This window comes from Myodes glareolus, chromosome 4 (assembly GCF_982192425.1).
Source record: "Myodes glareolus chromosome 4, mMyoGla1.1, whole genome shotgun sequence".
NCBI classification, from domain to species: domain Eukaryota; kingdom Metazoa; phylum Chordata; class Mammalia; order Rodentia; family Cricetidae; genus Myodes; species Myodes glareolus.
In genome coordinates, this window is record NC_142029.1 from 94,088,678 (window position 1) to 94,099,991 (window position 11,314).

At 39.9% G+C, this 11,314-nt stretch overlaps 1 pseudogene; it reads left to right on the forward strand.

Annotated features, from left to right (window-relative positions):
* The first annotated feature begins 568 nt into the window (after positions 1-568).
* On the forward strand, positions 569-1,041 carry LOC146894715 (interferon-induced transmembrane protein 2 pseudogene; annotated as a pseudogene).
* Positions 1,042-11,314: the final 10,273 nt, after the last annotated feature.

Below are 11,314 nucleotides of genomic sequence, written 5' to 3' on the forward strand. Positions count from 1 at the left end.
GAGGTCAGCACTTGGTATTTTCCCAAGAGGGCTCCTTTTGGCTGTTGTAGTCTGAGCTCCTGTCCTACACAGCAGCCAGTTTGTGGTTTGTCTTGGACCTCGAACTGCTCCTGTCACCCACAGTTTCTATGTAGGACCTACTTCCCCAAGCTCTGTTGTAAATGAGCAGATTCTTCTGGGGAGGAAATTAGGAGTTCCCTCTATCATGCCCCCCACTTTTTTTTTCTCCAGGTGACTCCTCTGAGCCAGTCTGGTGCTTCTGGGTGAGGACTGAGGACAGCAAGCTTCTCTGTGAAGGACGCTGCTGTCCCTAGAGTGCTTAGTGGCGGGATGAGGGCAGTTTCCAAATGTCCTTCCATCTTGCCTCTTCTGACACAGATCCACTACTGCATTGGCCGTTGCTAAAGTGACAGGGCTCCAGTCTTTCCTGCAGGCAAAGCCCAAGGTTGGCCCTCCCTTTCATAAGTGGATTGAACAGCAGAAGGGAGCCATCTCTCTTGTGTGTTCCCACAGGACTTGACCGTAACAAGAAGTCACGGAGACAGGGCAATTCTCCCAGAGTAATACCATGAGTCATAATTCCCAAGCCTTCTTGGCTACCAATACCAGACTTTCCCAAGCTATGAGAAAATCAAAAAGGAGTATGCAGTGACTGAGCTGGAGGGACCCCACAACTCAGCTGTTGTGAGACCACTGTGATCAACATGCCCAGAGAGGCCTCTGTGCCTGCCCGTGCAGTCTGGTCCCTGTTCAGCACACTTTTCTTGGACATCTGCTGCTTGGGCTTCATTGCCTGTGCCTACTCTGTGAAGTCCAGGGACAGGAAGACTCTGGGTGATGGGATGGGAGTCCAGGCCTCTGCCTGAATTTCAGCTCCCTGATCTTCCCCATCCCGTGGTCACTATCTGCATCTCTATTGTCTCCACCACCTCTGTGTCCGTCATTCAAGCCTTTTCACAAAGAGCGCCACCGTCTGGATTCCAGTTCTGCCTTGCAGCTCCACGGTCCACAGCTGATTTCCCCCCTAGGCTGAAGCCTTGACCCCTTACCCTACAGATGCAGACTCCACACGTCTGTCCGAGGTGGAGTCAATAACGTGTACGCGGTGGCAAGGCGAAAAATAGAAAGTCATGGAGACAGGATGGGAAACTCTGGTAGCCTGATCCTCCAGAGAAGAAGATTTTCTGACTGAAAATGGAGGAGGATGGAATCTTGTACGCTCAGCTGCAGTAGCTGTAGTGGAGTGGGTAGGGGGTGACGGGAGAGGGCATGTTGCCAGGGTTGTTAGCGTCAGACCATGGGCCCTGGCAGCACACAAGCTAGGCTTGTCCTCCCATTCTCAATAGGCCAATTAAAGAAGCAGATAATGGTGGGAAGCAGAGAGAGGAGACTTATTCACTGTGGTCACATTGAGAGGAGATAAAGGTGTCCAGTGACCCACAAACCCATCTTTGGAGTCCTAACATGAGGCTTAGGTTTAAGTTGAGGACACTAGATATGTTATGCACAGCTAAGAAGAGCTGGTCAAGGCCTGGCTCTGCCCAGCGCTGACTCATCCTTGTCTTGGGTCCAGTATCTCCTGCAGGCAGTCAGACATGCTGACTCTCTTTCAGGGAGGCAAATTCCTCCTCTGGCAGTATCTGCCTTTTGCTTCTCCTAGCAAGAGACTCTTGGGGAAATTCCAGTTTCTTCCAATCCGTTGTTTCAATATTCCGGTAACCAAAAGGAGGGGATTTTAGACCGATCCCATTCCTCTTAGGGTGGTTACAAGTAACTGGTTGTGTTTAAACCGCAGACTCTTCCCTTGGCATTAGACGCTCTTGGTTTGCTGTTTCTTCATTTGCCATTTACCCTGAGGACTATTTCTAGGAAACTTAAAAGAATTCTTTCTCTAATAATAGTGTGCATGAGTTTCACTGGAGAGCTGGGCAGGGCTGTGCTTCACGACATGTCATGGGAAGACATCCGTGGACCCCAAAGTCAGAGCTAACGCTTTCTTTTCTTCACACTTTTTTTAAAATGCTGCTCACGAGTTCGAGGCCAGCCTGGTATACAAGAGCTAGTTCCGGGACAGGCTCCAAAGTTACAGAGAAACCCTGTCTCGAAGAAAAAAAAAATGCTTCTCACTTTGGGCCTCCTTTATGTATTGCTGCCTTCCCAACAATGCTTTCTTTTCTTGTATTGAAAGTAGCTTTCTTCATGTAATATATTCGAATTACAATCCCCCTCCTCCCAGTTCCACCCTCCCACTATTAATCACATTGGTTGAGGGTAAGACCACTACGACAATCTTTACCAAATCTGAAGTAAACTTTAATTAAATACTAGCCGAGTAGATGAACTCTAGTTAGATCCATACCCAGGTACTCAGGGAATGGTCACGAGTCAAGTTTTACAGGATCTTAAAGAGGCAAAGCCCATAATTCACCCCATTTCCCACCAAGTCCAATCAGGGGAAAGCATACATCCTGACATAGTTCCAGCCTATGTACCTCCCACCTACATGGGACCCAGCACATCCAGTGCAGATAGGTCAAACAAAGAGGATAAACAGATAATTAATTTTAGCTGTCTTAACTACAAACAGAACCTTTAACTTTCAAAGTCTATTGCTCCTGATTTGGTCTCACACCTCCCTTCCCATCTGTATCCACCCCTTTCTTTCTCTATTAGAAAACAAAAGCCATAGGGTGGTGATGGCGCACACCTTTAATCCCAGCACTCAGGAGGCAGAAGCAGGTGGATCTCTGTGAGTTCAAGGTCAGTCTGGTCTACAAAGTGAGTTCCAGGACAGCTAGAACAACACAGAGAAACCCTGTCTCAAAAAAGTCAAGATAAATAGATAGATAGATAGATAGATAGATAGATAGATAGATAGATAGAACCTAAGGAATAATAATAAAATAAAATAAGATAAATCAGTAACAAAACAATTGGAATTTGACAAAACAACCAAACAAACGAGCCAAAAGAATAAAGCACAAGAAACATGTATAGATGCAGACACACATATACGCGCACACACATACGCAACACACACGTACGCACACATGCACACACGCACATACGCACACTCAGGAATCCCATTAAAACTTCAAACTGGAAGCTTTTATATAACAGAAAAGGCCTGTAAAGTGGGAAAAAATAAAACAAACATTATGAGACTTATGACTTAACATCATGAGACAAAGAACCTCCAAAAATGCTGATGAGTTTGTTTTGTGTTGACTATCTACTGTTGGGATAGTGAAATTCCCTTGGTGAAAACTAATTTTTCATTTGCAAGTAGTTATCAATTGGAGACAGCTTCTGGGCTAAGGATAGGGTGTGCGTCCACTTCTTTCAGCTCCAAGACCTCATTTGGTGAAGATCTACGCAGGCCCTGTGCATGCTGCCTCACTCTCTAAGTTCATATGTGTGCCTATCTTGTTGTATCTGGAAGACACTGTTTCCTTGGTGTCCTCCGTACCCTCTGACTTTTACCCTCTTTCTGGCCCCTCTTCCACAGAATTCCCTGAGCCCCAAAGGAAGTGAGTTGATGGAGATATCCCATTTAGGGCTGAGTGTACCAGAGTCTCTCATTCTCTGCCTAACCTCTGGCTCTGGGTCTCTGTATTTGTTCCCATCTGCTGCAAGAGAAATTATCTCTTACAATGACGAAGCAATGCATGAGTCTATGAATATAGCAGGATGTCATCAAGAGTCATTTTATTGCTTCATTTCTTTAGCAGAACAGTAATATTTGGTTTTCCCCTAGATCCTTGGGCTATCCAGTCTCAGGTTCTTGGCCACCTAAGCGGCGTTGGATGTGGGTTCTACCTGATGAAGTGGGCATTAACTCAAATCAGATATTGGTTAGTTCCTTCCACAAGTTTTGTGACACTTTTGCCCCACTATGTCATGCAGACTGGTGACTCCTGAAGATGGAGGCATTGTTTACCTCTCTCCTTTGGCAGTGTGCAGAATACCTCCCAGTACCATGAATAGATACCGTAGGGGTAAAGGCACCAGCTCAACTTCTCTGTGTTCAATGAGTTGTGTGGAGGTGTAGTCTTTAGCAATAAGACCTTGACGTCAGTTGTGGAGAGTTATCACTAGCCTTAGCAAAAGCCTGGGTTGTTTGGGAGTTCCCATAGGACACCTTTGGCTAACAACTTGATTAGATGTAACCCATTACTGGTACTGGAAGCTTCATTTGGTGATGAGACATCCAATTGGAGCTCTGTCTTTCTCGTTATTTGGTGATTTCATTCAGGTTGATTTCATATATGTATGTATTATAGGAAGCTGCTACTGTATTAGGTTTCTTGTATGACCCCTCAAATGGCCCTTAGTTTTAGCTATTTCTCTCTGCATTACTCCCTTCAGCCCCCTCTTCCCTCCCTGTTTGATTCTTCTTTTCGAGTCCTCAACCCTGTCCATCCATAACTATCTACTCCATTTCCCCTTCTTAGGAAGATCCATCCCTCTCCCCTAGCCCTTTACTTTCCAATTAGCCTCTGTGCCTAAATAGACTGTAGCTTGCTTATCAATGACTTAACAGAGAACATCCATGTATGAGGGAATAAATGCATACCATATTTGCCTTTCTGGGTCTGAGTTACCTTACTTAGGACGGTTTGTTTTAGTTCCATCCACTTACTGCAAATTTCGTGATTTCATTTGTTTTGATGGATGAATAATATCCCATTGTATAAATGTGCCACATTTTCTTTATCCATTCATCTGTTGACAGATACCTAAGTTGTTTCCAACTTTTGGATATTATGAACCGAGCAGCAATAAATATGGCTGAGAAGTTGTCTCTGTGGTAGGATGAAGCATCCTTTGGGTATATGCCCAAGAGTGGTATAGCTGGATCTTGAAGTAGATTAATTCCCATCTTTCTGATGAACCATCACACTGATTTCCACAAAGGCTGTTCCAGCACGCACTCTCTCCAGCAGCGGATGGGTGTTCTCCTTACTCTGCATCCTAGCCAGCATGAGCTGTCTCTTGTTTTATTGAGTTTGCCATTCTGATTGGCCAAAGATGAAATCTCAAAAGAGTTCTGGTTTACATTTCCCTGATGACTAAGGATATTGCACGTTCATAAAGTGCTTCTTGGCTAGTTGTGTTTCCTCGTTTGAGAATGTTCTGTTTGTTTCTGCACTCCATTTTAAAATTGAGTTATTTGTTTTGATGTCTAATTTTTGAATGTTTTATTCATTTTGTGTATTAGTCCTCTATCAGATGTGGAGTTGGAAAAAAATCTTTTCCCATTCTGAAGCCTCCTGCTGCGTTCAAATGACAGTGTCGTTTGCCTTACAGAAGTTTCTTAGTTTCATGAGGTCCCATTTGTTAATTGTTGATCTTAATGCCTGTGCAATAGGTGTTCTGTTCAGAAAGTCGTTTCCTGTGTCAATAAGCTCAAGGCTATTTCCACTTTCTCCTCGATCAGATTCAGTATTGGGCCTTATGGTAATGTCTTTGATCCGTTTGAAGTCTGGTTTTGACAGAGTTATAAGTATAGACCTATTTGCATTCTTCACATGCCATCCGCATTGACCAGCTGCATTTGTTGAAGAGATTGTCTTTTTTTCCCCCAATATTTATTTCTGGTTTCTTTATCCAAATTCAGGTATCCATAAGCATGTGGACTTATGTCTGGGACTTCAATTCTATTTCATTCACCAACATTCCTGGCTTTGTGGCAATGCCACGCTGTTTTAGTTACTGTAGCTCTGTAGTATAACTTGAGATTGGGGGTGGAGATACTTCCAGAAGTTCTTTTATCATTTAGGAATGTTTTAGTTATCCTGGGTTTTTTTGTTTTTCCAGATAAAGCTTAAATTGTACTCTGAAGTTCTGTAAAGAATTATAGTGGAATTTTTATGGGGATTGCATCAAATATGTAGATTGTTTTTAGTAGGACAGCCATTTTTACTGTTAATCCTACTGATCCATGAGCACAGGAGATATTTTCATCTTCAACTTCTTTCTCCAATGTCATAAAACTTTTATTAAATAAGTCTTTCACTTAGAGCTACCCCAAGTTATTTTATATTTTTTGAGAATATTGTGAAAGATCTTGCTTTCCTGACTTTTTTTTCTTAGTCTGTTTTTTATTTGTATATAGGATTTTAAATTCAAATTATATTTGTCATTTGTGTATATACTGATTTCTGTATGTTAATTTTGTATTCTGCTATTTTGTTGAAAGTGTTTGTCAGCTGTAGGAGTTTCTTGATGGAATTTTTAGGGTTACTTAGTATATTATCATATCTGCAAATAAAGATACTTTGACTTCTTCTTTTTCTATTTGTATCTCCTTGATCTCCTTTGGTTGTCTTATTGCTCTAGCTAAGATTTCAAGTACTGTATTGGATAGGTATGGAGAAAGTGGACAACCTTCTCTTGTTCCTGATTTTAGTGGAAATGCTCTGAGTTTCTTTTTATTTAAGTTTATATTGGCTATGAGCTTGCTGTAAATTACCTTTATTATATTGAGGCACATCTCTTGTATCCCAAATTTCTCCAGGACTTTTGCTATAAAGGGTGTTGGATTTTGTCAATGACCTTTTCTGCATCTAATAAGATGATCACACAGCTTTTGTCTTTTGGTTTGTTTATAAAGTGGATTACATTTATTGTTTTACAGCTGTCGAACCATTCCTGCATTTCTGTGATGAAGCCTACTTGATCATAAAGGATGATCTTTTTGAAATGTTCTTGGAAATTGTTTTTGAGTAATTTATTGAGAATTTTTGCATCTATGTTCATAAGGGAAATTGGTCTGTAATCTGCTTTTTCTGTTGGTTTATTGTGTGGCTTAGGTATCAGCAGAGTAATATGGCCTTGTAAAAAGAACTGGGCAATGTTCTTTCTGTTTCTGCTTTGTGAAATAATTTGTGGAGTATGGGGGTTAACTCTTCTTTGAATATCTGATAGACTTCTGAAATAAAACAATCTGACCTTGTGCTTTTTTGGTTGGAAGATTTCTAATTACTCCACCTATTTTATGAGGGGTTATAGGCCTGTTTAAATTGCTTGTCTGATCTTGATTTAACTTTGTTACGTGGCATGTTTTAAGAAAATTATCCACGTTTTTTAAAGTTTCAAAATTGGTAGAGCACGGGTTTAAAATTTCCTCAAAGTCCATTGTTGCATCCCTTTTTTCCTCCCTAATGGTGTTAATTTAGATCTCCTCTCTGTGTCTTTTAGTTAATTTAGCTGAGATTTTGTCAGTCTTATTAAGATAATATTTATCTTTGTGGTTTTTACAAAAGATTTTGTTTTATCTTATTTTATTTTAAACTTTCTTTTTTAATAAGAAAGTTTCCCCCACACAATATATTTTTTTAGTTTGTTCAGTTTTTCTCTGTGTAGGCCTGATTGTCCTGGAACTTGCTCTGCAGACCAGGCTGGCCTCGAACCCACGATGCATTTGTCTGCTTCGGTCTCCCGAGTGCTGGGATTAAAGGTGAGTGCCACCACTGCTGGGTGGATACAAAATATTTTGATCATGTTTATCTCTCCCTCCCAGCTCCTCCTAGATCCTCCCCACCTCCCTACCCACCCAACTTTATATTCTTTCCCCCTCTCCATTTCAAAAAAATAGAGAAACAAAAACAAAAGCAAATACCCTCTTAAAAATGAATATCTAAATAAACTGACAAAAGACTAGTAAGACAAAAAAAAAAGGTCAAAACACAGCAGAACAAAAAGTCACAAAAATACCATTCCATTAACCTTGTTTTGTGTTGTTGACCAGCTTCTGGGCAAGAGGCCTGTCTTGGCATGTCATTGATATGCCCAGTGACACTCCACTGGGGAAAACTGATGTTCCCTTTTCCAGCGTGTATAAATTGCAGATAACTTCTTGGTTAGGCGTGGAACCCTGTGTCTACTTCTTCCTCTCCATGCTAGAACCCCATCTACCTCAAACCTGCGCAGGTCCTGAGCATGTTCCCACAGCATTTGTGAGTTCGTATGTTCGTTGGTCCTGTGTCTGGTAGACCCTTTTTTTGGAGTCATCCGTCACATCTGGCTCTTACAATCTTTCTGCCTCCTCTTCCACATAGATCCCTGACCCCTGAGAGGAGTTTGATGAAAAAACATCCCATTTATGGCTAAGTGATCCAAAGCCTCTCACTCTCTCCACATTATCAAGTCGTGGATCTCTGAGACAATTCTCATCTACTACAAGAAGCTTCTCTGCTGACGGCTAAGCAAGGCCCAGATCCATGGGTATAGCACTATGCCATTAGGAGTCATTTTATTGTTATGTTCCTTTAGCAGAATAATAGCACTAGGTTTTCCCCAGGCCCATGATCTACCTGGCCTCAGATTCTTGGCCACGTTGGCAGTGCCAGGTATGGGTTCTGGCTCATGGAATGGGACTAAAATTCAATCAAAAAGGGGTTGTTTACTCCCATAACATTTGTGCCACTATTGTATCAATATGTCTTACAGGCAGGTCACTGTTGTAGGTGACAGCATCTGTAGCTGGGTGCTATTGATGACTATCTTTCTCCTCCAGCACCATGCAAAGTATCTTCCAGTACCACAAGCACCATTATTCATGGAAAATACCATTATTCAGGCAAAGCAGCAGCCTACAGAATGGGAAAGGAAGTGTACTAGTTATATATCTGATAAAGAGTTAGTATCTAGAGTATATAAACAACAACCAAATTAAAACCCTGAACATTAAGAAAACAAATAAAGTCCATGCAGGTGAAGCTTCTAGTTGGGGACCAGCTCGATTTTTTCCCAGTTTGATGACACATACAATTATTATCTTTCATCAAGTTGTGGAGAACAGTCAATAGCCTTGAAAATAGTCTGTGATGTTTGCGGGTTTCCTGGGATCCCTTTGGCCAATGACTCAACAAGATATAATCTATTCCATGGCACTGGAGGTTTCACTTGGTGGCGTAAGATGTCTAGTTGAGCATTGTCACTTCTATTATTTGGTGGCTTCATTTAGATTTCTTTCTTATATGTATATATTTTAGGGAATTATGCTTGTTATGCAGCACTAGGTTTCCATGTGTTTTTCAAATGGCCTGTAGTGTGAATTGTTCCTCCATGTATTTCCTCCCCTCCCCTTCTCTTCCATCCCTCTCTCTCATTTCCTCTTATCTCTCCATAACATCGTATTCTATTTCCCATTCCTTAGTGGTCTCTTCCCTGGTCCCTTCTCAGGTAATTAATTTCTGTGCTTATTCAGAGTGTAGCACACATATTAAAAACTTAAAGCTAATGTACACATATAAAAGAAAACATAAAATATTTGTCCTTTGGAGTCTGGATTACCTCACTCAGGATGTTTTTTTTTTAAGCTCCAACCTGTGAATTTCATAATTCCATTTTTTCTTAGTAACTGATTTATTAGTTTTCCTAATGCTCAGGGTTTTTTTTTGGGGGGGTGTTGTTTATATACTCTAGATACTAACCCTCTATCGGCTATATAACTAGTACACTTTTTTGCCCATTCTGTAGGCTGCTGCTTTGCCTGAATAATGGTATCATTTGTCATACCGAAACTTTTCTCATTATGAAATCTGTTTATTAGTTGTTGGTCTTAGTCCTGTTCAGAAGAAAGTGCCAATGAATTTAAGACTATTAGCCACTTTTTCTTCTATAGAATTCAGAGTATCTGGTCTTATATAGAGGTACTTAATTCACTTGGAGTTTAATTTTGTGCAAAGTGACATATATGGGTCAATTTTCATTCTTCCCCGTGCAGCCATCCAGTCTGACCAGCACCATTCGTTCTGTATTTTTGGCTCATTTCACAAACATTGGGTTTCTGTGGTGTGTGTAATTGCTTCTGCATCTTCAGTTCAGTTCCATTCATTGTTCACTGTGTCTGTGCTGTGTTCTTTTTCTTACTATCGTTGTGCAGCACAATTTAAATCTGAAATGCTGATAACTCCAGTAGCTATTCTATGATTCAGGATGGATTTAGCTCCTCTGGTTGTTTTTGTTTCTATATGAAGTTTAAGATTGTCTTTCTTCAGCCAGGAGGTGGTGGTGCACACCTTTAATCCCAACACCCGGGAGTCAGAGGCAAGTGGATCTACGAATTGCAGGCCAATCTGGTCTACATAGTGAGTTCCAGGACAGTCAGGGCTACACAGAGAAACCCAGTTTTGAAAAAAAAAATGAAGCAAAACAAAACCAAACAAAGACTGTCTCTCTTTTTTTTTTAATTTCTGTGAAGAATTATGTTGGAATTTTGATGGGGGATTACATTGAATTTGTAGATTGCTTTTGCTAGGATGGTCATTTTCACAATATTAGTCCTACCAATTCATGAGTGTTGGGACTCTATCTTCTAATGTCTTTTTCAATTTCCTTTTTAAAATGTCTTAAAGTTGTTTTGCTGTTTTTTAATCATGCAGGTCTTTTACTTGCTTGGTTAGAGTCATCCTAATATATCTTATAATAAATCTTCATATATAATACATATCTTATAATATGTCTATTATATAGGTCTTTTACTTGCTTGGTTAGAGTCATCCTAATATATCTTATAATAAATCTTCATATATAATACATATCTTATAATATGTCTATTGCATTTAAAAGATATCTATTATAAGATACATAAGATATATCTATTATATAGGCTTATATACATATTCATATATACATATTTAAACACATTTATATGTATTTAATGTTATTGTGGAAGGAAGTACTGTTTCCCTGATTTCTTTCTGTTAACTTAGTACTACTGATTTCTGTGTGTTAATTTTGTATTTTCCTAATTTGCTGAAAGTGTTTATCAGCTATAAGAAATTTCCTGGTGGACATTTTAGGATCCCTTTTGTATAATAAAGATAAGTAAAGATACTTCAACTTTTTTCTTTTCTATTTGCACCCCCTAGATGTCCTTCACTTGTCTTATTGTTCTGTTTAAAACTTCAAGTACTACATTAAATAGATATGAAGAGAGTGGGCAACCTTGTCTAGCTTTTAGTGAACCTTGTCAACCTTGTCTGATTTTAGTGGAAATATTTTGAGTTTCTGTTTAGATTGATGTTGGCTATGACCTTACTGCAAATTGCATTTATTTATTAAGGTGTGCCCCTTGTATCCCTAATCTCTGCAGGACTTTTACTATGACGGGTATTGGTTTTTTTGTCAAAGACTTTAAAAAAAATCTAATGGATAGATTATGTGATTTTTTTTCTTTCAATCTGCTTATGTGGTGGTTTATGCTTATTAACTTATGTACATTGAACTATCTTTGCATCTCTGAGATGAAGTTAAGTTGATTATGACAGATAATCTTTTTGCCATGTTCTTGAATATTGCTTTC